Here is a 5703-nt window from a genome sequence, read left to right as displayed (position 1 = left end):
GTGTGTGTGTGTGTGTGTGTGTGTGTGTGTGTGTGTGTGTGTGTGTGTGTGTGCGTGTGTGTGTGTGTGTGCGTGTGTGTGTGTGTGTGTGTGTGTGTGCAGGGGATGTAATGGTGCTGATTATGAGCATCAAGAACAGTGGTAGCTGTGGTCTTTGTCTTTGTATCCTGTTTTTTATATACTCATAGTTATGCAGTTTGCCACTCTCTTCTATTTTCCTCTTCCTCCTCTTCAGGATAGAGCCCCATCCCTAAGTGTCCATAACTACTACATGAATAGTAACTAGTGCTGCCTTAACGCATGCACACACAGAGCAGTTACCTAGGGGCCTCACGTGTCTGGAGGCTCAGTTCTGATCTATGTGTGCTGTAGTTTGTTGTCAATAAATATATACTACAGGAAGATGGTGAGCTGGCAGAACCGTTATCACGCCGGGTAAAATGCTTAGCTGGATTTCGTCCGTCTTTACATTCTGAGTTCAAATGTCACTGAGGTCGACTTTGCCTTTTATCCTTTCGGAGCGATAAAATGAGTACCTGTTGAGCACTGGGGTCGATGTAATCAACTTACCTCTTCCCCTGATTTGGCCTTGTGCCAAAATTTGAAACCAGTAGATATATACTATAGGACCAATGCATTGATTTGCCCAGGGACTTATAACATGGCTCTGGCCTGCACCAATAATGTGATAGATCTCATTTCCTCTCCATCCGTCCCGGTGCTCCATCTGTCCCGGGATAGCATTGCCGTCTTCAGCATCATCTGATGTTCAAACAGATGTCACACATTGTTGCTCATCACGTCTGCACTCGCTACATGTTTCTCGTCTTCTACAAAGTTAACGACAAGCTAAGGGTTGATGCCCTGTGTCAATATCTGCGCGTGACTGTAATAATTCTCAGTCCCATGTGCGCTGACACCAGTCAGTGAGCAAGAATGTGGTACACTAGTACTGCTTGTCTTTTCGCATTGTGATCGTTTGTAAAAACTAGCACGTGCTTTGATATACTCTACGTCGGTCGAAAGACAATACATCTCACTGCATACCAGCAGCTCCACATCAAACTTCAAGAGAATACGGAAAACCTACTACATTTTCATGGATAGATTTGTCAGGCAAAGTGGTACTGATTTTTGTGAAGTAACTCCCTCACACTTATTCCTATCCTTTACGCTGACTCAAATCGAGTCACCTGCTTTATGTGAAATATTACTCTCTTTGGTATTAAAGTTGTTTTCGATTTTGTGTCTGTGGTGTGAATTTTTTCCAACTTCTATTGTCAAAATTTCCTTCAGTAGCTAAAAAAGGCTTTATCTATTTAGATTCAGTTTTCTACATCTTATTATTGTAAGTGGTAAGTTTAAACGGGTAGATAAATAGATGAAGGGGTGGCTGGTTAAATTGTTAGTTAATTAGTTAGTTAGTTAGTTAGTTAGTTAGTTTGGTAGGTAGGTAGGTAGGTAGGTAGCTAGCTAGCTAGCTAGTTAGTTTGCAAGAGGGAGAGAGACTTTAATAGTGTTAGTAGTTAGGATGATGGTGTTCATATGAGTATGGTGGTGGCGGTATTAGTTGTGGTGATGGTGGTGGTGGTGTTGTTTAGAGGTTGGGGTAGTGGTGGGGGAGGTAAGGATGACAGGTTAATTAATTTGCTTTGTTACATCCTATTGACTTTAGGATCGTTTTCTATACCTTTTGTACATGTGTGTGTGTGTGTGTGTGTGTGTGTGTATGTATATGTATATGTATATATATATAAATATATATATTACACACACACACACACATATATATATATATATATATATATATATATATCATATATGTATGTGCAAGTGGGTAAGTGTGCTTGTTATGTGTAGGAAGAAGTACAGTGGAAGTACATATATTATATATTTCTAAATATTTATGTGTGCATATGTTTAAATCTGATATATGTATGTACGTACGTATGTCATTGTTCAGTTCTATTTCAAGATGTCTTGCCAATAGAGAAAGAGTTGGATTCTAACCTTGATCCAAGGTTCCTTCATTGGAACGCGTGGCTATAATAGAAGAGACTTGTCCAAAGTGCCGCGCAGTGGAACTGAACCCGAAACCATATGGTTCCAAAGCGAGCTTCTTAACCACACAGCCATACATGAGTCTATATCCAACTTGCTTTTCTTTTTGCGGTGTATTTTCACGATAAAATTACCAAACGATTTAACTTTGTATCTGGAAGATTCCAAATATTTGAATCTTCCGGCATCCTTAACCCCAAACCTGTGCTGGATTAGCCATTTCACCAGATTAAAAAATTCCAAATAAATTCCAAAAAGATTGCTGCCTGGTTATAAATAACTTTTTTCGCTACAAACCCTTCACGACGCACTTTTGTTTATTCACTATTAGCATGTTATAAAGTTGGAAACGTTTTCACAAAGCTTCAGTAATAATATACGTGTGTGTGTGTGTGTGTATTTGTGTGTGTGTGTGTGTGTGTGTGTGTGTGTGTGTGTGTGTGTGTGTGTGTGTGTGTGTGTGTGTGTGCTATTGAGGAAATCCAAATTCTTTGCGACTGACTCACTAAAAGACAGAAACATTAACCTAACTCTTCTTCTTTGTGGACGATATGAAAATGAATACCAAAAACTTGAATGGAATTGAAAATAAACCTTGACCCACTTGCAACATTCTCAGAAGACATAGGAATGGAGTTTGACAAATATAAATGTTTTTTACATAATTATAATAGCGAAGGCCCATCTAGCAACGTCTATGTCAATGCCATCACTATTTCTTCGGATGAAAGAAAATATTTTTGATAGCGGAACCTGTAGCAAGGAACGAGTAACCACAAAATTTAAACCAGGAGAATAAAAGTATGGCCTTACTTTCTACCTTGGTAGCTTTTGTTTAATAATTTCATTAGCACGTGTAGTGCAAGTTGCTCCTAGGTTTAAGAGTGACAGCAGCTGTGTAGAGGGAAGTATTAATTGTCCATTAATTAATGTTACATGATCCCATGTACTCTCCAGTTACACCCTCGATGGCTTGGAACATGAGAGTAGTTTTTTCTAATTAGTCGTTGATCGACGGGCCATTCATTACATGAATATAATGACTGATGAGCTGTAGATGGAAAGAAGAGATTGTGGGGATATGCCGAAAAACTTTTGATAAACAAAGTTATGCTGGCTGAAGTAATATAATACTGCAGAGACCTAGTGACAGTATGATTTGATTATAGGAAATTATTCGACTCTATTCACTACTAATGGCTGGTGAACACCCTGCACTTGCTTCTTAGTTATTGCCATTGAGAGACTCGCAAAGACATGGACAGCAATACTCATACTTACAACTGAGATCGAAACAATCGTCTCCGATCTTATAAATATTTGAAAGGACATATTCCAAAGGGACAGACTTCCTGTAATTTTGTTTATTTTGACATTAAAGCTATTACCAATTCTTATTATATAATAAAAATCCAATTACCTATTAGTGTCTACAACTGCTAGAGATACCAATGTAACTCAAAATGTCTTTATACATGTTCTATGGTAAACATGTTTACAATGCCAAAAAACAGATAGAGCTAATAACATTTTCAGCCGACATAGCTGAAAAGTAGTGTTCGCATTTGATTATTGACCATAGAAAATCAGTTCCCCTAAACCTGTGTGTCAACGGTCTCTCAATGTCTCTTATTCCACACAAAGAACGAAAGATTGACCCAATAATATTATACCTGATTTAGAAAAATATGGCAGCTAGAGTTCTCCTCGTATGTGGAATGCAATATTCCACAATGCGTTTGCAGTACGAATGCCGATACCAATATTTGGGGTACTTGACTCATCGGCAGAAGAGATCCACTCTAATAGACGTTAAAATCCGAAAGATACTGACAACAACTGGAAACAAACAGAACCAGACTCAACAAAAGAAGAGGTGAAGGAGGTAGAGGATTGAGATCAATGGAGAAAGCCTTTCTGTGTCGCATAGTATCTCCTAGGACAGTGCCTGTTAAACAACAGCAGCAAAAATAAATTTATAAACCTACGCCTGAAGTGTCGGCAGTGAGCTCCTCGGGAAGTATTCGCTTCCTGATGAACTCCTATACAACCCCCAAACACCTGGAGTATCATACCTCAAAGAAGACCTGGATGTGAAATGCTCAGCATACCGAAAAGGGAAAACAACTTCTATGCACCTGTATGTTAACCGAATACTTGAAGAAGACTGTAATGTTGACATGAAATGCAGCCTTTCTTGGACTTGCGACAGGGATATTACATCACACTTCGAAGGATGTGTGTGCACAATCCAAGAGCACAAGGTTGCTATGAGATAAATGACGCAATGAAGCCCTTACAGCCCCAAGATACAACTGCAAATATCGAGTATGTCACATTTCTGTGGAAGGCATCACAAATGTGATCAATAACAAACCAAAAATGCCATGAAGGTTTCATATCCCAGTACGACATGACGTTGTCGCTTACACAATGTACTATGCCGTCCGAAAACTAAGATAAATACATTCCCATCAGAACTTCCACCAAGTGCAAGCATATCAAGTTGGATATTATTGTTTGGGACAGACAAGAAAATATGTACCATTATAGAGGTTAACTGCCCTGCTGAAGAGAACAGTTCTTCGAAAATGGAAGAAAAGGGAATAACTATGGACAACTGCTTCGAAACTTCCACTTTCTATAACCATATTATAGATTCACAATTATCTCATTGGTAATTGGTGCACTTAGCTTTGTGAGTAAATGCTTCAGTGATAATTTGGAAAATGTAAGGATTTCAAAGAAAAACAAATCAACCAGTGAACATGCAATATATGTACATAGAAATACAATATATAAGTGGAACATTAGAATATGCAAGACTTCTCAAGTTCAAAATGTGACATTTTTATTCTCTACATGCCAATAATGGAGTTTCTTGCCTTTGTTAGAAACCAGCTCCTTCCTTACAGGAAGACTTATAATTGAAATCAGAAGAGAGAACATACATACATACAGACAGACAGACAGACAGACAGACAGACAAACCATGCAAATCTGCACATATACATACATGCACACATACATAATTTCTCTGTTGTTGATGTAGAAATTCCAATGAAGGAGCCTAGGATCTTGGTTAGAAACCGGTTCTTTCTCTATTTGCAAGAAATCTTGAAATAAAACTCAGCAATGACATACATACATACATACATACAGTGTAGTTCTATTGGTAGAATCAAACGCTTTTGTTAGATCAATGGAAACCTAGTATAAGTCCATATCTTGTTCGATGCACTTCTTTTGCAACTGTCTAACTAAAAATATTATATCCAAAGTACTCCTACTATCTCTAAACCCACATTGTGATTCTGTCTAGCATTACTCTACAGAGGACCTTTCCAGCAACAGCTAACAGGCAGATGCCGCGATAATTATCACAGACATCCTTTCCATCTTTAGATTTATATAGTATCTCCGTAGTTGCATCACAACAATCGGAGGAACTTCTTCACTATGCCAAACCCTCTGAATTGTACAGATGTGATCGCCACCATATTTAGATATCTCTGCACCTTTCCGTTGTTCAATTTCCTGATTGCTGCTTTCATTTCAGCAAAGTTTGGAACTTCTGCTATAACATGTTTTATTGGTCTCTCAGGCATATTATCAAGAAAAGAGAGGTCAACTTCAGTGGGT

This window comes from Octopus bimaculoides, chromosome 3, assembly GCF_001194135.2.
Source record: "Octopus bimaculoides isolate UCB-OBI-ISO-001 chromosome 3, ASM119413v2, whole genome shotgun sequence".
Taxonomy (NCBI): Eukaryota; Metazoa; Mollusca; class Cephalopoda; order Octopoda; family Octopodidae; genus Octopus; species Octopus bimaculoides.
This window is presented reverse-complemented; position numbering follows the sequence as displayed.